The sequence below is a fragment of the Canis aureus genome, chromosome 4 (genome assembly GCF_053574225.1).
Source record: "Canis aureus isolate CA01 chromosome 4, VMU_Caureus_v.1.0, whole genome shotgun sequence".
Lineage (NCBI taxonomy): Eukaryota > Metazoa > Chordata > Mammalia > Carnivora > Canidae > Canis > Canis aureus.
This window is the reverse complement of record NC_135614.1, coordinates 67,316,532-67,339,659: the sequence shown is the minus strand read 5'-3', so window position 1 is coordinate 67,339,659 and position 23,128 is coordinate 67,316,532. Positions and strand designations below refer to the sequence as shown.

At 38.3% G+C, this 23,128-nt stretch overlaps 1 long non-coding RNA gene across 6 annotated transcripts in view; it reads left to right on the top strand.

The window, feature by feature from the left end:
- Positions 1 to 684: 684 nt before the first annotated feature.
- Positions 685 to 23,128, top strand: part of LOC144312891 (uncharacterized) — a 50,999-nt gene continuing 28,555 nt past the window's right edge. For 2 of the 6 annotated variants that reach the window (XR_013378535.1, XR_013378534.1), the window contains exons 1-4: positions 685 to 856; positions 1,216 to 3,170; positions 12,387 to 12,585; positions 18,952 to 19,041. This is a non-coding gene — a long non-coding RNA (uncharacterized LOC144312891). Of the gene's footprint in view, positions 857 to 1,215; positions 3,171 to 12,386; positions 12,586 to 12,613; positions 18,174 to 18,951; positions 19,042 to 23,128 lie in introns of those variants that run through there. The other 4 variants (XR_013378537.1, XR_013378536.1, XR_013378539.1 and 1 more) reach the window with 4 other exon arrangements.

Sequence of the window (23,128 nt, the reverse complement as noted above, 5' to 3'; positions counted from 1 at the left end):
AAAACATCCATTGTATTTTTGATCCATTTCAAAGTCTTTCACAGATTTTTTTCTACACTAGTCTTCCCCTCTTCTTTGTAAATCCTTTCTGAATGGTGAGAAAACTGGCTTTTCTTATATGCACTTCTTTATTCTATAAATCACTTTATTTACTCAAGGAGACAACTGTTTCTCCAACCACTACAGCTGACTCCTCCACCTTTTCCCCTCATCCATTCTGGCCACCACCACCATCCGCTGATTCTTATGGCCACTTGCGGTGTCTATGGTAACTGTTCTCTTGAGTACCCCACCTCTGTCACCATTCTGCCTCTCCAGACACTGAAAACTCTGTGTACCACCCACTCTCCCTCTCTTCCTTATACTCCAATGTCTTCAAGCTTGGATGTGGGGGCCAAGAAAGGGGAAGGGAAAGTGGGAAGCTAAAGGATCATAGTAAAGGAAGATGTGGAGATGTTTTGATTGGTTCTTAAATTAAATCTATGAAGATCAAATTTAGTGAAAGTGGTAGGCCTGTTTGGAAACAGCTCAGACATAATGGGCTTTCAGAGGATAAGTTCATAATTCTTGATATTTGGGTTTACTTTTCCTTTTTTTTTTTTTTTTTTTTGGATCCCAGATGAACTTTATTGCAAGCACCCTCGGGCGAGGTTCCACGACTCGCGTTGGGGGGGGGGGGGAGAAGTGAGTCAGGGAAGTCACACTGGGAAGGAATTGGTGATGTTCTTTTATTGGGTCGGGGTAGGGCCCTGGCTTGTGCCCAAAAAAGGCGAGGTATGTGGTGGTTAGTGAGCATGGGGCGGGGGAAGTGTGTCGGATTATCGCCAAGGTATGGGTCCGAGTTCATATCTGTAAGGTACGTAGTGCTCAGGGCACACGGGGCGAGGAGTAGGTGATTGGCACTTCCCAAATGGGAAGTTCCTGGGTGGAGAGTGTCGGTCTCCCGATGGTGCCCAGAAGGCCCGTTGTGAGGGTGGCGGGAAAGTATGTCATCTTAGAGACGGTTGGTGGGAGGTCCACCATTTCAGTGCCCTGACTTCCCTGCCGGCCCATCATTCCGGCCTCTTTTATATACTGGTGTCAGGGGGCGTTGACTTTTCTCTGGCTACTTCCTGCAGGCAGTGGGGCACCGTCGTAGAGGCCATCGGAGGTGGGCAGGCGGGAATAGGGCTGTAGGAGGAGTTGGTTAACTGACATTCTGCTCATTTCTTGCAGGTGCTCTTGTACATAACGTATAAGGCAGGGACCGATTAAGATTAACAGGAGGAGTATACAGAGGGGCCCTGCCAAGGGGAGAGCCTAGGTCACCCAGGCTTGAGGGGTTAAGCCCCAAATAGAGTCATCTGGACACCTTGCTCGGATCCGATCTCTGAGCTCCTTGTCTTTGGAGGTGACTATGCCTGACTGGTTGACAAAATAGCAGCACTCCTTGTTCAGGTAGAGGCATGTTCCCCCTTTCTCGGCGGTGAGGAGGTCCAGGGCCCGTCAGTTCCGCAGGGTGACGGCAGCTAAGCTGGTGACTTGAGTCTGTAGGGCGGTGAGGGAGTCGGCTATACATTCCATGTCTTCGTTGAGTGCCTGGGAGAGCTCGTAATAGAAGTTAATGGAGGTTCCCAGTCCCGCCCCCCCAGTTGCCACCCCAGTTGTTAGTCCTGCCCCTATTAAGAAGGGGAGGAAAACAGCCGTTTTTCTCCGAGGGGTAGGGGTAGGGAATACTTGAGACGAGAGTTGTTCAGAGGAATCGATGCTTGTGGTCAGAGGCAGAAGGATCAGAGCGCAGCTTAAAGAGTCATTCATTGGCGGTTAAGCAACAAGAGGCCTGTGGGGCAGGAGAGAAAGATTCCCGAGGGGGCGCAGTAGGGGAGAGTGGAGATGTTGCTGGTGATATGAGGGGTGGAGGAGATGAGGTTCAGGATCGGTATGGGAGCACCGATAGATCCAATGTGGACCGTTTTATTGGAGAAATTGGGTATAGGCCAGGATTAGGAATTGGGATCCCGATGATGTTAGTGAGGGAAGAAAAAGGAAAGCAGATCCAGCAATCTTGTCCTCCAGAAGCATTTTTCCAGAGGTTGTAACTGGAATTTAGGAGGGTTAGGGTGAGAGGTTTAGTGGAGGGCGCTCCCCGTGAGGAGTCGAGATGGATCCCTTTATATCCGGGTTGTGCTTGTACAGGTGTTGTACTCTCTTGGGGGCGTGGTTGCGGGAGGCCTGGTCCTGGACCCCTCCCCCATCAGAGAGTCCTATTTGGGCCAAATAGGTCCAGCAGACCTTTCCAGATTTGGGGTACTTAGTGCAGGGGGATCGAAAGGTTTGAGACAGCTCAGAGGTCCAAGAGGTCCCTCCCGGGGCATAGGGCGACGTGCAGAGGGTTGGCGTTTTTCCCTGGTAGCAAGATTCTGGCATAGAGGTATAAGCCGAGACGTAGCTGGAGGTACCCGAGCCCCTCAGGCAGTCACGTGACTCCGCCTGGATTGGGGGGGGGGCTCAGGAGGAGTATTAGGAGGAGACTTAACCGAGCGGAGCTTGGTGGCGCCCACCATCTGGGAGGCCCGTTTGCTGTCGGCGGGGGCCCTTTAAGCTTGTTGATGTGTCCCCGTGGCTGGTGGCCCAGGAATTTAGCCGCAGTTGGGGTAGGGAGGATGACGGTGTGGGGTCCCGTCCACCGCGTTTGCAAGGGGCCGGGGCTGCGACTCCTGAGGAGAACCTGGTCACCCGGGAGCAGTTTCTGGGGAGGAATCTCCTGGTCCTCCAGGTCGTTCGGGGCCGGGGTGACTGAGTCAGCGTGAGCTCTCCGGAGGGCGCGATGCCGCGGATGGTAACGGATGCGTAGTTGCCAGGAGATGCGCAGACCCTCAGCCACTTGCCGGGTTATGCTGGATGTGAAGGCGGGCGCGTTGTCCGACTGGAGGGTTCGCGGCAGCCCCAAACCGGGAGTGATGTGTCCCTAAGGACCGTGGCCACGACGTCCGCCGTCTCAGGGCGTGGGATAAGCTTCTATCCAACCACGACAGGTCCCTAAGGAAGCCTCCTCGAGGCGGGCGGCGGGGTTGAGGTCCGTAGGAGGAGGAGGGAGCCTCTGTGCCGGGCAAGGGCTCAACCTCCTCTCGGATTTCGGCGCATGTCGAGTTTCCCTCGCTGGTGATGCTTGGGCCGCAGAGTTGCTGTAGGTCAGTAAAAATAACCAGCATCGGAATATTCCAGCTTCCACGGCTGCTACCTGTAGCTTTCAACCCCCCGCTCACCTCTACTTTTCCTAATTAAAAAAATAGTAAAGGATTAAAATATTTTTAGAAAGATATAGATTTTGAGAATATCAGTCCAATGCCTCCTTGTTTATTTCTGAGATCTTTTTTTAAAATTTTTTTTTCTTTTATTTATTATTTATGATAGTCACAGAGAGAGAGAGAGAGAGGCAGAGACATAGGCAGAGGGAGAAGCAGGCTCCAAGCACCGGGAGCCCGATGTGGGATTCGATCCCGGGTCTCCAGGATCGTGCCCTGGGCCAAAGGCAGGCGCCAAACCGCTGCGCCACCCAGGGATCCCTATTTCTGAGATCTTATTATTATTTATATGAAGCAAATATAATTAAAATTAAACATAAGATAGTGTTATTATTTTTGCCATAACACATTAAGCACAAATGTCTTAAAAACAAAAACACCAAAATAATCACCCTTCCAGCAAAGTAATTTAAAACAAATTATAGCCAGGGAGCTATAATTGATACTTTTAGCATTTGATACAAAATACGAATTAGAGTGTAAAAAGAAAGAGGGAAATGTTTTGTTAATGCAAACTACGTGTGTGTGCATGTGTGCATGTGTGCATGCATGTGTGTGTGTGTGTGTGTGTAAAATGGGAATTCATATAATAGAAACAAGGCCGTGTGTGTGTGTAAAATGAGAATTCATATAATAGAAACAAGGCCACAAAATTCTTCTAGTCTTAGAAATAATATTCTTAAAATGCTTTTAGTTAAATTACATGAACTTTGTAATCATGTCTAAATTTTTTTAAGTTTTTTAATTTTAATTCCAGTAGAGTTAGCATGCAATGTTATAATAGTTTCAGATATACAATATAGTCATTTAACAATTCTATATATTACTCAATTCTCATCATTAGAAGTGTGCTCTTTAATCTCCATCATCTATTTCGCCCTCACCCCCCATCTCCGCTCTGGTAACCATCAGTTTGTTCTACATAGCTAAGAGCCTGTTTTGGTTTGTCTCTCTCTCTCTCTTTTTCCCTTTGTTTTGTTTCTTAAATTCCGCATATGAGTGAAATCGTATGATATCTGTCTTTCTCTGACTGGCTTAGTTTGCTTAGCGTTATACTCCCTAGATCTATCTATTTTGTTACAAATTGCAAGATTTCATTGTTTATGGCTGAATAATATTCCATTGTGTGCATGTTATATCTTTATCCATTCATCTATCAGTGCACACTATGTACATTTCCATAATTTGACTGTTGTAAATAATGCTGTAATTAACATAGGGGTGCATATAACCTTTCAAATTAGTGTTTTTGTATTCTTTGGGTAAACGCTCAGTAGTACAATTGCTAGATCATAGGGTAGATCTATTTTTAAGTTTTTGAGGAACCTCCACACTGTCTTCCATATTGGCTGCACCAGTTTTCATTGCCACCAATAGTGCAGAAATGTTCCCTTTTCTCCTCATCCTTTCCAATGCCTGTTGTTTCTTGTGTTATTGATTTTAACATTCTGACAGGTGTGAGGTGATATCTCATTGTAATTTTGACTTGCATTTCCCTGATGATGAGTAATATTGACCATATTTACATGTGTCTGTTGGCCATTTGTGTGTCTTCTTTGAAGAAATATCTGTTCAGGTTTTCTGCCTATTTTTAATTGGATTATTTGGGGAGGGGGTTGGCATCGAATTGTGTAAGTTCTTTATGTATTTTGGATATTAATCTTTTACCAGATATGCCATTTGCAAATGTCTTCTCTCATTCAGTAGGTCATCTTTTAGTTTGCTTTTAGATTGCTTCCTTTGCTGTGCAGCAGCTTTTTGTTTTGATGTAGTCCCAGTAGTTTATTTGTATTTCCTTTGCCTTAGGGGGCATATTTAGAAAAATATTGCTATAGTTGGTGTCAAAAAAATTACAGCCTATATTTTCTTCCAGGATTTTGTGGCTTCAGGTCTCACATTTAGGTCTTCAACCCATTTTGAGTTTATTTATGTGTATGGTGTAAGAAAGTGATCCAATTTTGTTCTTTTGCATGTAGTGCTTCAGTTTTCCCGACAGCATTTATTGAAGAGACTATCTTTTTCCCATTGTATATTCTTGCCTCTTTTTGTCAAAGATTAATTGGTCACATAATCATGGGTTTGTTTCTAGACTTTCTGTCTTGTTCTATTGATTTATGTGTCTGTTTTTGTGCCAGTACCATACTGTTTTGATTACTATAGCTTTGTGATATAACTTGAAATCGAATTGTAATATGTCCAGTTTTGCTTTTCTTTTTTTTAATATTTATTTAGGGATCCCTGGGTGGCACAGCGGTTTAGTGCCTGCCTTTGGCCCAGGGCGCGATCCTGGAGACCCGGGATGGAATCCCACGTTGGGCTCCCAGTGCATGGAGCCTGCTTCTCCCTCTGTCTGTGTCTCTGCCTCTCTCTCTCTCTCTCTCTGTGACTATCATTTATTTATTTATTTTATGATAGTCACAGAGAGAGAGAGAGAGAGAGAGAGAGGCAGAGACACAGGAGGAAGGGGAAGTAGGCTCCAAAGCCAGGAGCCCAAGGTGGGACTCGATCCCTGGACTCCAGGATCGGGCCCTGGGCCAAAGGCAGGCGCTAAACTGCTGAGCCACCCAGGGATCCCCTGCTTTTCTTTTTCAAGATTGCTTTGGCTATTTGAGGTCTTTTGTGGTTTCATATAAACTTTAGGATTATTTGTTTTAGTTCTGTGAAAAATGCTGTTGGTATTTTGATAAGGATTGTATTAGATCTGTAGATTGCTTTGGGTAGTATTGACATTTAAACAATATTTGTTCTTCCAATCCATGAGCATGGAATATCTTTCCATTTGTTTGTGTCGCCTTCAATTTCTTCCATCAATGTGTTTTTATTTTATTTTTAATAAAGATTTAATTTATTTAATCATGAGAGACACAGAGAGAAAGAGAGGCAGAGACACAAGCAGAGGGAGAAGCAGGCTCCTCACCAGGAGCCCGATGTGGGACTCGATCCCAGGTCTCCAGGGTCATACCCTGGGCTGAAGGCGGCACTAAACCACTGAGCCACCTGGGCTGCCCGATCAATGTGTTTTAGTTTACAGAGTATGTCTTTTACCTCCTTGGGTAGGCTTATTCCTAGATATTTTATTTTCTTGGTTAAATTGTACATGGAATTGCTTTCTTAATTTCTCCTTCTGTTGCTTCATTATTAGTGTATAGATATGCAAAAAATTTCTGTACATAGATTTTGTATCCTATGACCTTACTGAATTCATTTATCAATTCTAGTAGTTTTTGGTAGGGTCTCTAGGGTTTTCTATAAATTCAATTTTAGGAGGTAATATGTTTCTAGTAATTTATCCATTTTTTTCCTAGGATGTCCAATTTATTGGCATATAATTTTTTATATTTTCTTACAATCCTTTGCATTTCTGTGGTATCAGTTGTTATTTCTCCTCTTTCATTTCTGTTTCTGTTTATTTGAGTCCTGCTTTTTTTTTTTTTTTTTTTGATGAGTCTGCCTTAAGGTTTATCAATTTTTTTGATCCTTTTAAAGAACCAGCTCCTGGTTTCACTGAAATGCTCTATTGTTTTTTTAGCTTCTATCTTCTTTTTTTTTTTTTAAGATTTTATTTACTTTTTATTTACTTGAGAGAGAGAGCAAGAGAGAAAGAGAGAGCATGAGAGAGCACACAAGCCAGGGGAGGGGCAGAGGGAGAGGGAGAAGCAGAGTCCCTCCTGAGCAGGGAGCCTGATGCAGAGCTCGATCCCAGGACTCTGAGATCATACCTGAGCTGAAGGCATGTGCTTAACTAACTGAGCCACTCAGGCACCCCTAATTTCTATCTTATTTCTGCTTTAATCTTTATTATTTCCTTTCTTCCAATGGCTTTGTTTTTTTTTCTTTTTATATTTCTTTTAGGTGTAAGATTATTTATTTGCTATTTTTCTTGTTCTTGAGATAGGCCTGTGTTGCTATGAACTTCCTCCTCTGAACTACTTTTGCTGCATCCCAAAGATTTTGCATCATTGTGTTTTTATTTTCATTTGTCTCCAAACATTTTTCTTTTTAAAAAGAGGCTTGGGTCCCTGGGTGGCTCAGTGTCTGCCTTTGGCTTAGGTCATGATCCCAGGGTCCTGGGATGGAGCCCCATGTCAAGCTATTGAGCCAGCCAGGTACCCCATATCTCCATGTAATTTTTTATTTACTCATTGTTTTCTTGGTTGGCTCATTCATTGTTTAGTAGCATATTATTTAACTTCCATGTATTTATGCTCTTTCCAGTTTGTGTGTGTGTGTGTGTGTGTGTGTGTGTGTGTCTGTGTGTGGTTGATTTCTAGCTTTATAGAGTTGTTGTCAGAAAAGATGCATGGAATGACTCTGATCTTTTTGGATTTGTTAGACTTGTTTTGTGTCCTCAAATATAATCTATTCTGGAAAATGTTCCATATACACTTGAAATGAATGTGTGTTCTGCTATTATATGATGGAGTTTTCTGAATATATCTGTCCAATGTGTCATTTAAAGCCACTGTTTCCATGTTGACTTTCTGTTGGGAAGATCTATCCCTTGTTGTAAGTAGGGTGTTAAAGTCCCCTACTATTATTGTTTTACTATCATTTATTTCCTTTATATTTGATATTAACTGCTTTAAGTATTTGTGTGCTCCTGTGTTTGGTGAATAAATATTTACAACTGTTATATCTTCTTGTTGGATTGTTCCCTGAATGATTATATAGTGTCCTTCTTTTTTCTCTTTTTACAGTTTTGTTTTATATCCATTTGCATGATACATGCTTATCCATCCCTTTCAATCTGCATGTGTCTTTAGTTCTGACATGTGGATCTTGTAAGCAGTATATATAGATGGATTTTGTTTTTAATCCATACTGTCACCCTGTGCCTTTTGATTTAGTCCATTTACATCAAAGTTATTGTTGATAGGTTTGTCTTTATTGCAATCGTATTGTCTTGTGGTTGTTTTATAGTTCTTTTCTGTTCACTCCTTTCTTTGCTCTCTTCTCTCATGATAAGTTGGGTTTCTTTAGTGGTATACTTGGGTTCCCATCTCACTCTCTCCTTTTTTGCGTATTTATTACTGTTTTTTTTATTTGTAATTACCCTTCAGTTTGTGTATAACATCTTCTTTGTATAGCAGTCTATATTAAGTTGACAGTCGCTTAAATTTGAACCCATTCTTTACTCCTTTCCTCTCCATGTTTTAGGTATATAGTGTCATACTTTATATTCTTTTATTTTGTGAGTCCCTTGACTGATTTTTACAGACATATTTTTTTCTTCTGTTTTTGTGCTTCCTAGTTTCCTTACTCTTCATAGTCTTTCATTTCTATTCAGAGTATACTTCACCATTTCTTCTAGGGCTTTTGTTTGGGAAAATCCTGCTGTACTAAGCTTCCAGTACTCTTAAGAGTGTTTCACACTGGGGTGCCTGGTTGGTTCAGTTGGTTTAGCATCTTCCTTTAGGGTCATGATCCCAGGGTCCGGGGATCAAGTTCCACATTGGTCCTGCTCAGCAGAGAGCCTGCTTCTCCCTCTTCCTTCACTGTTATGCTTATGCTCTCTCTAAAATAAATAAAATTAAATTTAAAAAGAGTGCTTCACATTTCCTGAATGTTTTGCAGCAGAAAACAAAGGTCTGTGAACCACTGTTTTCAACAAACTTTCATATGTGAAAATCTAGATTTAGACTGTAGACAAATTGGAGGTAACAGCTTTGCTAGGATATTCAAAACACCTGTGGTGTTCTCTTATCTTCAACGGCCATTTGGACCCAAAAAACCCTCAAATCTCTTTGTTCAGCCATAAGTTTGCTCCTGAGCACATTTCTAGACATCACCATCTGGATTCCCAAATACGCTCAAATTCAACATCTCCTGAACTGGACTCATTAGCTTCCTGTCCTTTTCAGTATTCTCAAATCCAGGCCTTGGCATTGTTGTTTACACAGTCTCACATTTGGAAAGCTTGGAGTCATTTTTTTTACATTTATTCCTCTCCCCAGACTATCAGATACCAAGTCTTGCAAATTCCTAAAGGCATTTCCTATTCATCATTCATTTCTTCCCCTACCAATTCTGACCTGTGTCAGATCCTCATCACTCCTTCCCTGGACAGTTCCATGGGTTCTCTAATTCCCCCTGCCTGCAGAGTCACTCTGTAATCCATGTCTCTGGTTTTCCTTCTAGCCTCAAGTCCCCTCATTTTTCATTTCCTAAGAGTTCACAATACTGGAAAAGTTGTGTTTCACAAAATACACCAAGATGGCCCTCAGCTCCTTGTCTTTATATTTCTTTGTTTGTTTTCACCTGCATAGAGAATTGGTTCATGGAATAGCTTCAGATTTGTCTTTATCTGTGAAGACTTCCCTGGCTCTTCCACAAACTGAGGCTCTTTCATTTACCCCATGTGCATTTCCATTATATTGTCATTGTATTGTATCTATTGTTCATAGGCTTTTTAGTGTATGAATTGTAACTGTCCCTTTTTCAATCTCTAGTGCATTGAGCAGTGCCTGGTACATAGTAATGCTCCATAAATATCTGGCTAATGAATGAATGAATTTCCTTAATTAAAATTCTTGATGGTGGCAATTAAAATATAATTTATCTTACAATAAAATTTGACTTACAAACTTCAGAGTTGCAACTATATTGACCTGAGCAGAAGGCAGACACTTTAACCAACTGAGCAACCCAGGCTCGCTCCCCTTGAAGAACTTTTCTATTTTAAGACATTTTTTTCTCCATGTTTAGTGCCTAAAGTTGGCACAAAACTTCCAGCCTCTTATTGATTAATTAATGTTCATTGAACACCTAGTACTTACCAGATATTGCTATAGATGGTAGGGTTACAAAAATGATTAAGACAGAATTCCTGTCTTCTTGGGGTAATAGTTAATAAGAGAGACAGGCCACTAAAGACACAATAACAATAATGGTATGTATCATAGTGGGTAACCTGAATAAAGCTGAGCTACCACATGGTCCATTTCAACAGGATGATGTCCCACAGGGGATGGCATGCTTGAGGAATTTAATCTAAAAATTGAAAATCAATTTCAATTATTTTTGTATGTATTCTTGAAAAATGCCAAAAGTGATTATCACATGAAGCCCTGCAAAATATCCTAAAAACCTGCTACATGCAAATAGTCACTCATCACAGTAAAGTTGCTGTCACATGCTCTTCATTTATTTGCTTTTATCCCAAACTTCCTCTTTCATTCTCTCTCTCTCCCCCCAAACTGTCCTTGAATATTCAAACCACTTTTTGTCTTCTGTGTTTCTTTTTCAAAACTGCTTCTTTTCCAAATTCATCATTTTCTCCAAAGAATGGATTTTAACTGTTATATATGAGTAATGTTTTCCTGTTTTTGTTTTTTACTATGTCTAGACCTGACTACAATCCTGCTGACATAAAGACCAATATAATAAAGAGCTCAGACACCAAGCAAGGGTAGGGAAGTGAAGGAGGCTGTGAACATTCACTCACTAACATTTTTCCTCCTGTTACAAAAAGAAATTATGGCAGCCCATTATATCTTCCTTACTGAGGGAGGATTCTAGGAATAAATTAACACTTTCCAGTTTATACAAATAAAATGGAACCATAATTAATAAGCTCCCTATACCTAGCTACTTAAAATTACAAAACACATTTTGCTGCTAAATGGAATATCAAAAAACAAAAATAAAGAATTTTCAATAAGTTTTTAGAACAATGTATCTTGGGAAATTCTGAAATGAGAACTTTTGGTCCTGGACTGAAAAATGGCTTCCAACTTTGGAAATATACTAAATGGGGTCCATCTGAATAGCAAAAGAATCATGTGTGCACTATACAAATATACTAATTCTCTTTTACAATTATATTGCTAAATCGGTCAAATGCATGAATGAGCCAAGGCAATCCACAATGTTAAATACAATCAACGTGAGCAGAGATTACCTAGCAATGCTGGTGAAATTATTATTTTACCAGGAGACATATTCTTCACCTCTATTTGTCTTTGGAGATGTAGCACAGGAAATTTGCCTAAGGAGCAATTTTCAGAAACAAAAATTTCAGGCAAATTTTAAGGAGGTCAGAGGAATCGTGGGGGAAAAAAATGCTCACAAAAGTCATAATTGAAAAAATGTATTTAATCTGGGAATGGTTATTTAAATGGAAGTTTTCATTTACTTTTAAGCTTTAACTATAATTGTTTAAAAATCTCTTGATTATTCATAATTATGGGGTATGAATCCTTAATTTCCCCCACCAGACTTTGTTGGCTCAGTCTCTCTAACATCCTTAACAATATTATTTCTTAGTTCAATTATCCCTCCCCTCCCAAACAGGGACCCTCACAGTGCCATGCATGTATGAGCTACTCATTAAATATGTGCTATTGACCTAAAGTTTGACTTAGATTTATTTTCCTGGCAATAACTCTAGGTGTCATGAAATGGATGGAAAAGGGAAAAAGCAATAAAATTCTCAGATAATAAATATATCTCATTTTAGGCACTGGATAATTGAGAAATTAAATAGAGTTGCTTCTAAATATCTAGCTAATTAGTTAACATATTTTTATAATATCCAGAATTCTTAAATACAGGTAACATAAGTTCTCCATGTTATCATCTTTTCATTTTAAGAAGCTTAATTTTTTGGGACACCTGTGTGGCTCAGTTGGTTAAGTATCTGGCTCTTGATTTCAACTCAGGTCATGATCCCAAAGTCTTGGAATAGAAGCTCACTTTGGGCTCAGGTGGAGTCTGCTTGTCCCTCTCCCTCTGCTCCTTCCTGCCTCCTCCCCGTCTTTTGTCTAAAATAAAAAAATCTTTTTTTTTTTTTTTTTTTTTTTAAGGAAGCTTAATCTTTGTCTCTCTTTTCCCTCTTTCTTCCTTTAACATAATACTGGCTATATGTAGGATGAAGATAATAATAGAATCTACCTTTGGGTGTTGTTGAGAAGATTAAATGAGATAACTGTATCAGGGACTCAGGATGCTGTCAAATATGCCAGTCTATCTTGTGATGAGTTATTTGTTTCTATTTAGCACTTGTTTTTGCCAGAGACTGGCCAAGATATCTTAACAAGAATTCTCATTTTATTTTTTTTTATTTTTTTATTTTTTTTTCAAATTTTTATTTATTTATGATAGTCACAGAGAGAGAGAGAGAGGCAGAGACATAAGCAGAGGGAGAAGCAGGCTCCATGCACCGGGAGCCCGACGTGGGATTCGATCCCGGGTCTCCAGGATCGCGCCCTGGGCCAAAGGCAGGCTCCAAACCGCTGCGTCACCCAGGGATCCCAAGAATTCTCATTTTAAGGTGGTGCTGTGGTCATAGAGCTAGTAAATGGTAATGACAGTATTTGACCTTCACTAGTTTTGTTCTAGTTTCCCAATTGTTAGCCATACTATTTCTCAGTTTGGACATAATGCTTCTCAGTGACTTGGTCTTCTTTCCTTCCAAACATATTTCTGCCATATTTTCAACAGAATTTTCTGGTATACTAAAAGCTTTCTTATTTAACAATATAGAAATCAATTACTCTTTTTTTCCCTTTATTGTTGCAATAAAAAATCTTGATCTGATGGACAACTTCACAAAGTTATGAATGTTTTGAATGGAAAAACCAGAATCCCTTTGATTTTATTAATACACATGTCTCAAAATTTAATACTTATCCCTAGTGCTAGAGAAACAGCCATCATAAAAGAATTATAGTTAAAATTTCACTAAAGCTCTTATACAAATTATAGTCAGACAAATTATTATAATGATAATAAATTAAGGGACAATATTGGATTTGCATATTTTTCCCTTTGAAATGTGAAGATTTATGCTTCACAGTTCTTTTGACAATATCTGGCAATATTATTTGTTTTTAGAAGTAGTTGGGGGTTCACAATTTCTAATTCTACATTCCCAACATTTACTGTTTTGGAGTGTGTATTGAAATCAGTAACTGTAAAGTACCCACAGGAAAAAGGAGAAACGTGAAGTCCCTTACATTTTAAGCAGTGTACTGTAACCTGGTAAGTTCTGTGCCTTAGGAGACAATTGTCTCAATCACAATTGTCTCAATCCTTAACTTAAAGAGGACTTGTGATTCTATTGAAGCACATATGTATTACCTACATCCTGCATCCTGCACAGAGCACTGGACCCGAACAATGTCTAACACATAAGAGGATCTCAATATTTATTAGATGAGTGAGCTCTGACTGATTAATGGAAGTATTATAAATGTGATTTTTGTATGTGGGGTGGTGGTGGTGGTATGGTTTTTAGATGGGAGAGACTCATTCATGCATTATCAAGTAGAGAAAAGTTTGTAAATGAAGTGTTAAGTGGCAAAGGCTTTGAAGGAAAAGGTTATCAGGAATTCAGAACTCAAACTTGGGTGTGAATGGTCAATAAGTCCATGCAGTGTTAACTATCATTTAATGCCTTCTTTGGGAAAATTTATTTGTAGAAGTCTACTGTTACCACAAGATGCCTTAGATAAATATGAATTACTGGAAAAGAAAAAGTAAACAAGTAGCAAGCAGTGCTCAATAAGTAAACAATGCTTAATTACATCTTCCAAAAAGGTTAGGATTAGTAAATATTGAGTTCACATGTTCTCCCTTAAGACTTCACATATCTAGCAATTTTGCTATACTTGTAGGAAATATCTTGCATGAGGAGACAGGAAATTTTAAATTATATAGACAATTCCATTTAGTTATTAATAGGTTGTGTTCTAGAAGTTCATTTGAAAGTTAATTTTTTGGAGTTTTAACCTATTTTCCTCTGGAAGCAACGTGAGAAATAGGACTTAGATTCCCAGGGTGCTAAAAGGTGTCATGGCTTGCCCAATAAATTTAATGTAAAAGCAAGTGCTCTGGGGTAAGAAAAAGCAAGATTCAAATTCCAGTTCTCTAAATGTTAGTTTCCTCCTCTATAAAATGGTGCTAATTACAGGCCTCACTTCACTGAGTCCGTGTGGATTAAATGGGGATAATAGATTATTAAGTACAGTGCATGCCTCTAAGCAAATATTGCTCAATAGAAAAGAAGACATTGTTATCTACCACTGTAATAAATTCTAGCAAAATACAGATTCTCAATGTATTTATGATGTCATTATTATATCCCATTCCTTTTGGGAGCCTGGACATTGGTAATGTCAAAAAATTATCCATGTAATTCTGGGGCCTCTATGCCTTTCTTCGTGCTCTTTTCCCTATACTTTTTTTCCAAGTCCCAGCTCAAATGTTACCTCCCCTGAAAAGACTTTCTCCTGCTCTGGAGCCAACAGTAATGAGGAAAAACACAAATGCTAAGCAGACCTACTTATAGAACCAGAAGAGGCCAGTGGATTTGTGAGCTTGCCTACTCTCAGGGATGGGTGGATCAGGTGGTATAGCATCCTGGGTCAGGATAGTGCTCTTTTGTTAGAAGGTAGGAGAGGTGAGAGCCCTAAGCAAAGCAAGGATCTGCCAAAGTAAACCATAATGGAGTGAAGCAGCACAGAAATCGCACAGGAGCTGGGCTATAAAACTTGACAATGAGCTATACACAATCTAGCTCACTGCTATGACCCCACCGCCTAACCCAGGGCTACTGAGTTGTTTACTAATTGACTTGGTTATTTGATTTGAACAGATGAAAGAATGAAGGGGAATATGCAAAGCTAAGTCGTATGGAAGTTCAAAAGTCTATGCTAAACTATATTCACTAAAATAAAATGTCATTAAATAAGTAGTTCTATATAAAGTAAAACAGGCTGCTGCTTTTAAATTTTAATTAAGTTTTAATTTTTTTTGCTTTCACTCACAATTCTGCATTTAGGAAATTATTCCAGGTATCATTTCAAACCATCATTATGACTATCCATGTCTCTTATGTGGTGATTTAGAATATAGCAAGGTGATGGGTGTGAAACTAAGCCTTTATTGGATATTAAAAACCATAATGTTTAATCATGGGGCTTTTAAATTTGCACATACATGGTAAACATGTTACCCTTATAATTTTGTAGCTCAGTTGTACAGTGTTATAGAGTAAGAAGACTCCTTTGGGAGGAGGAGGATCAGATACACATTAGCACACGGAATGAAAACTTGTGTCACCTCATTTTCTATTTTTCTAGTCCACCAAACTATATTGACAATTCTGACTTTCCTAAGGAAAATATTTTACATTTGGGGTAAATGTCAGGTTTGTTTTGTTTCACTTTCTTAAAGGCCAACAGTTACCAAAGGCTATGATATATTGGTACTGTTCTACTCAGAAGATAGTTTCTGGCTTTATTCCAACACTCCATTCAGTGCATGGCTTTCCCAAGGGGACTGTTCTACTTTATAATTATGCTGTTATGTGCAACTGCATTAGCCAGGTGCTATGGGATTTTTTTACTCCTTTCATGAATGCTAAGATAGCTACTCCCACACGCATAGGTTGCATGTGTTTCTGAGTGCCAGTTTACACGTACAGTTTTAGATTTTGTCCTTGACCTTCCAGTTCTATTGATGCTTTTTGCATCAATACATTTTTCTTCCTGTGGTTTCTAGTTCTAGCTCTCTATGTACCAAAGATACTTAATTTAAATTTCTAACCCATATCTCTGTCCTGAATACTCAGATACGTATACCTAAATGTTTCTTGAATATCTCAACTTCTATATCCAACCGACAGCTGTGTTATCAAGGTTTACAAAAAGAAACAGTATTTTGTCTGTCTTCATTCTTGGCACAGAGTTTATATATACCCTTGGGGTTTCCTAAACGCTGTTAGCAATGCTTGCGTGTCTTTTGTTATGTTAATGAGGTGACTTTGGGAAACCAGTCTGGCTTACCAGATGATGGGTGCTGGTTGCCAGGGGAACCAACCTCCATCTGATTAGAGGGTTTGAACTTTCAGTCTCCACCCCAAACCTGTACTTTCAGGGAGGGGAGGGCCCTGGAGGTTAAGTTCAATCACATATGGCAAATGATTTAATCAGTAATCTTGAGAAACAAAGCCTCCATAAAAACCCAACGGACTGGCTTCAGAGAGTTTCCAGGCTGGTGAGCATGTGGAGATTTGGATAAAATGCTACAACTTGAGAAAATGGAAGCTCCACATCCCTTTCTCCATCCTTGACTTATCTTTTCCTTCTGGCCGTTCATCGGTATCCTTTATAATAAACCAGTGGTCTAGTAAGTAAATGTTTTTCCAAGTTCTGTGAGCTGCTCTAACAAATTGAACACCACGTGGGGGTTGCTGTGTTAGAGTAGGCAGTTAGTTAGGTTGTAGAACAGGAGGCATGGAGGCCAGCAAAGAGGAAACCATGGCCAACATGGGAAAGTCAGAGCCTGTCCTGGCAGCACTCCAAAACAAAACCACCAGAAACTGGATTGAACCTGGCAGGCCCAAGATAGCTGACAAAGTAGACCAAAGTTCACATTATTCCTTCATTATACTGTATTATCATTCTAAAATCTCCTCTCTAAGAGTGCCATGGTGGGAAACCTCTGACCAAATAATGAAAAAAAATGTATAACCCCCATTCCTGAAGAGACTATCCTTCTTCCAAAAACTCCCCTCCTCAAGTAATGAATATTGCATCCACTTTATTAACAGCTGTCAATAAAAGATAGAAATGGAAACCCCAGGGGTACACTTCTCCCTTGAACTCACCTGCTCTCACATCTTGGAAGTGTACTCTCCCTTTAATAAACTTTCTTGCTTGCATTGCTTCCTCGCTATGCTGTGTATGTCCTTGAATTCTTTCTTGTGAGGATGAGACCAAAAGCCTCCAGTGATATCTTTTTGATGGGTTAGATGAGGCTTCCCCAGTTTACCTGGCAACAGTTGCAACCTCCAACGTACAGCCTGTTGGTCAGAGAACTAGTTGACAATCTGTACATGGGAATTGATGTCTGAAGTGGGTGGGGGGAGGGCAGCCTTCTGAGCGTGAGTCCTTAACCTGTGGGATTGGATGGCTAACTCCAGATCCACAGTGTCAGAATGGAGTTAAATCTGTGGGACTCTTTGTCAGTGTCCATGGAGAATTGAATTAATTGCTTGATGGTGTGGAAAAAACACACATACTGCAGAGCTCAAAACACAATATATTAGAATCTTAACACATAATATCTTCCCTCTTTTTATGTTTTCACAACATGGCCTTTTACCGTATCCTTATTTCAGTCAATGTCATCTTTATGTAGCTACCTAAGACTATAATCTAAATCAAAACTCCAACTTCTTTATATCTTACAAATAATTCACTCTCATTAACGTCTTTAGGATCAGTCCTTCTTTCTTTCCCTATATCACTGCCTTGCTTCAGGGCCTCTTAATATTTTGTTTATTTTACTGCAATAGTCTCCAAAATATTCAGCCCACCTCCAGTCTGGCTTTTTTTCCGATCAATTTTTTTGTACTTTATCCATCCACAGTGATCTTTCTAAAGCATAAACATTGGGTTTTAAATTTGTCTAGCATTCTTTTGGTACAGTAAGTTCCACGAGTTTACCATGTTTGATTCAACTTTGTATCTCTAACGTCTAGGTGAATGCTGGATATAGGATAGATTTACTAATTCACTCATTTATCCATTCATTCACTTTCTATTAGCATCTTCGGTGATCCAGGGACTGTTAAATGTTCTGGGTATTTAGATGTACACAAGACAGACAAATCCTCTGTCCTATGGGAGAAAAATGTGTGCTATGATAGAAAATAAACAGAAGTGGGTATTTTATAGTTATCAGAGAAGTCCTCTCCATGGATATATCACTGGGGTTGGAATCTTAAGGGTAAGAAGGATTCAGAAACAAAAAGGAACAGCATGTCTGGAACAGGATAGGCTAAAAAGAAATTGCTGTGAGGTAAGATTGTCCAGCTGAGATAAAGCCAGAAGATGGAAGTTGTCCATATACTTTCCTCACTGCCTGAGTGAATATAAAAAAGTAAGTGGGAAGTTTCTTTATGCTTTATGTTGGTCAGATTAGAGACCCCAAAAGAAACACTTCCTGATCTTTTCAAGGTATATCATTAAATTTCTACTGAGTACTGAAATCTGCAATCTGTTTAAAATTGTCATGGGGGATTAGTGAACTCCATTGGCCTTTAGACTGTTGATTAGGAACCTGTGAGTAACTATAGTGAATAAGCCATAAAGTCTTATGATATTTAAAATGGATCTATGTAATGACATCTTTTCCAAGTCTTTTAAAAGCCTTAAGCTAAGACTCAGAAGCATGGCTTCAGAGCAACTTAGCTTTGAGAAAAAGAGGAAATTATTTCTTTGTTGTGATTCATGTTGAAGGGTCCAATTGCACATTAGGGCAAAAATTTTTCTGGTTTTTTTGCTTTTTAAAAGCAATATCAAATTTAAATATGTTCTCTATTGCCTGCATACTTTTTCAAAGGCATCCTAAAATTCAAATAGTATAGCTTATTAACTGCATTTTCAGAGGCAAGACAGTTTCCATTTAGTCTAAGAAAAGTCACTATAATGAAAATGGAGATAGAATTGCAAATTGTAATTCCACAGACAAGGGCATCATTTCATTATAATGTAAATAACCACTACTATTCTGTGTGGTATCCTTAACTGAATTTAGTTAGATGATTTTGGCACTGGAAGGAGTTGGAGGTGGGCAGTAATGGGGTTCTGTTTGGTGTAGTAAAATATTAGGGGCTATGGAGTGAAAGAGATCTCTCATTTTTGCCTTTCACCTTTAGGAAGAAGACTCCTCTGAGCTTCAGACTTGGGATCCAATTTCCTTTAATATAGCATTTGCCAAATTTGCCTGGTGATAAAAATGACCTCAGGTAATCTTTCAATTGACTGCCAACTCTCTAGGGGAGTGGGAGTAACTTCATTTTACTACATAGCCAACCATAACATTGGATTTATTGTTACTTCACTACTTCTAACTTTTCTTTATTCAGCATCTTAATTTCTCATTTTAAAGGCATCTGATTTGTCCTGAGGAACAAAAAATTCACATTTTGGAATTCCTAATATAAGCCAGTTAGTAGGATATTTAGATTTAGCTCTATATGTGTTATCATACAAGTTCAATAAAACTATTTCAAAAGTGATTTTATTTTCTGTATTCCTCTTTGAAGGTAAGAGGCAAATCATCTGAAAATGAATGTATGTAGAGAAGATGTGCATGTAGTAAAATCACTTCTGGAAGGCATCTTGTAGTCAGAAGTCTAAATGCTCAGTCTCCTTCAATTTCTACACCCTAAAGGAGGAATGTTCATGTTCAAAATGAAGATCACTAGACTTTAAACTCTTAACCATCAAAGAAAGCAAGCTAACCATATAGAATTTAGTTGATTACTTCACCCCCAGATAATGCTAAGAGATTTTTCAAGGATTTTTGGAATATTTCCTGTGGTCTTTTATTTGTGTATGCATATTTTTCCATGTAGTTTAAATCCATCTAGATATCTATTTTTTTCTCCTACTTTTCTTCCTGTTGCTCTCACTCCCACCTCCACCCCAATGTACACTCTAAACTGTTTCCCTTAGAGTGCATCAGTGTTTCTCTGAACAAGTATCTATATATTTCTGAGACTGCTTTTGACTTCAAAAGTTGTAGAACATGGACGAAGATAATTGAACCTTTGATTAGAAAATGAGATGTCAGCGCATTATAGGAAATTAAATTAGGTACAAATTAGAAGTCTCTCCAAACATGGTTATGATAAATCATATTTTGCTTTCAATTATTATCCAGGATATCAACACATGAATTGTCTTAGGCCACGTAGTATGTATTTGACAGTACACCTCTTGTTTTAAGTCTATTACTTTAAATAAATCAAACAAATATATACATAAACAAGTATGAACTCTAGGTCCTTGAACAAGAATGTGCTATATATTACATTCTCTTTTCATGGTAATCTCTATCATAGATAGAGGCCAAGATGTTTCACATTCAGTTCATGGGAGATTTGCTTTATTTTGAAAGAGCTACTTCGGTTTTGTTGTACCAAATAACAATGATTTGCATTTAATCTGTCTAGTACCTTGGGGATGGGCCACCAGCTGTGTAAACTATTTGGAAAATTCACTCTATTCTTTGTTATCCTTATATTCTATTAAGAACTGATATATGGTTTGTCAGTCCTTTTTAAATTGTTGTTGTTTTTAAATTGTAAGTTATGGTCATGAATATTTGGAAATGACTTAGATTGAAAATGGCAGGTAATTACACTGTATTATTTCTCATATGATCAAATTAAGAGCTCACATGATATTAGGTGTCGTATGTTTTACATGGAAGAAGATTATAAGATATATTCTGAAGGGTAGTTTCTCAAAAAGTGATTATTATTAAAGGGATAATAAATTTAAAAAATGAAAATGATAACTATGTTACAATAATTTTAATAGAAGTAAAATTTAGCATATTCAGCTAAACTATAGTTCTATAAATAACTTGTTCCCTGTGTAAATTCATTAAACATATAAATCACTTGTCTAGTCTTTGCAGAGCAAAATCTGCTATTTTCCCATGTAGCAATATTAGTAATGGCTTTTTTTCTGGGACATTTCTTTATTTTCATTTGGTGGTTTGGCCCTTTAAAAACAGCAACATAATTTAAAATAAACAACATGATTTCAAAATAACACTCTTCATGCTACCCACTGAGCACTCTATGTTGGATTTATATAAAAAGTCATATGACTTCCAAGTTTTGCCTTTTTTTGTATGTTAGAGAATGCCATTGTTATAAAATAGGAAAGCCCTCTTGAGAGATCTGGCTGAAAGGAAGAAGAGCTGTATAGGTTCTCATCTTTAAAACATATTTTACTTTTTTATAACAGAAAATTTAAAAAAGTAAATACAAAAAAGGAAAAATAGGAGGAAAAAAACACTCTAAATTTTACCATTTTTAGGCAATGTCTTTTAGCTTTCAATAATCTCCTTCTGGGGTTTTATCTATACCTACCCTAGAAATTTTCAATTGTGAATAAACAATATTTAACTGTTTTTTAAATCAGCACACATCACATTTTTCCTCTATTATTATAAATTTCTCACAAACATAATTCTTTAAAGATCTGCAAAATATTTCGTTGGGCTGATGCCCCATAATTCACCCCATAATTCCTTTATGATTGGACAGTTAAACAATGCCTGATCTTTCATTAGCTTTTGCACAGCTTTAGCTATTTCTGACACAGACATGTTGCATTTCTCTATGACTCTATGTGTTAGCCAAGACAGTTCAATCCTTAGGGAAATAGAGCCTATAAACAAACTTTAGAACAAAATTTTTCTCAAATGAAGCTAGGTGTAGTTATCTAGATTAGGTAATGGAAATTGATATTCTTATTGTAGCTTATATTGCTATATGATTTGGAGAAATAATACTAGATATAATTGATTTGATACTTTAAAAATTGATATTTATTAATGACCAATTTCAAAATTATCTGAAAAGTTTTATAACTAAATGGTAAATGTTATATGAAAATAGTAGTTTTCCTAATTTGAATTATGTGATTATATTTTGGTAAATGCATGAGATTGAATATTTTCATGTGAGGTATAAAGTAAATTCCAGGAAAAAGAATAGTGGGAACCAATTCTGTATCTTACTTACTCTGCAATCTGTCCACAAAAGGACCAGTCTGGGACACAATGTCAATGAAAAGTAGACTGATGAATTGCATTTTCTTTTGTGTCTGGAGCACTGAATCCAAGCAAGGTTACACTGTTATTAGTTGAAATAATAGCTGGAAACAGAGAAAGTGCTATTGATCTTTTCATCAATAAATCACGAGTAAACAATGCAAGCTCCTTGAATTGCTAGGGAAAAATTATGATATCTCATTTCCCGTTTGCCTCCTCAAGGAGGGCAGGATCATTCACTAAATATGCAAACTAGAAGTTTTAATTCATCTTTTTCAGAGAATATTCTGTAAGTTCACCTCCAATGACAAACAGCCTTTACCATAACTTTCTTTTAATTTCTGCTTCCCCAATTCCTCCTTTTCCTCTTCCTCTTCCCTCTTCTTTATTAAACACAACTCGCTTTGTTTTGGGAGAAAAGGAGAGCATTCTGAAAATAAAAACCTGTTCTTAGAAGACCAACAAAACAAAACAACTCCTCCCATGCTGTTTTCTATGACAAAGCAGATTGAATAGACTTTTGTCCATACTGGGATTCATGAAGAGGCCTGGTGGGTTGCTAGGCCTGGCAAGTAGCACAGAAGAACCGTAACAGGTCAAGAATCCGGGACAGGTTTTAGGGGCAGCTGATGAAAGGACAAGGGGAGGGTGGGTGGTATTGAAGGCTGCTCAGGAGATCAGCCTCCTCACTAGCTGCCAGAGGTGATTCAGGCAACAGTAACTGACCATTGCCAGGGTCTTATGATTTCACACATGATAGATCATACATTTTGACATATTAGCAAGGCAGGTAGTGAGGGAATTTAAGAAGTAGAGAGAGCCAACCCACAGGGACTGAGGTGCAGCCACAAGACTCCAGCACACAGAAAAATGGAGTGAAGAACAAGGCAAGTCCAAATCTGGAAGAAAATCCTTCCATAAAAGTACATTTATGGATATATTTATTTCTCAATTTTGTTATGCTATTTGTGGTATAACGGCATAAGGTTCTAGTGTCTGTTTAGGATTTTCAGCAGATTTTGAATTGATTGGGACCTCAATATGATTAAAATGAAAATCTAATTAGAAAAAATTTGTGCACACTGACTTGGCATATATTTTGGTATAAATGTAATGAGCAAGGCACAATTAGTTTAGGATAAATATGTGTCCCTCTGTATCAGAGTAATAAGTAAAACAGTAAGTGAAGAAGGTAGCAAGCTTCAGATATATATTTTTTCATATTGCTACATCATCAATTAATTTCAAAATGTGATTAC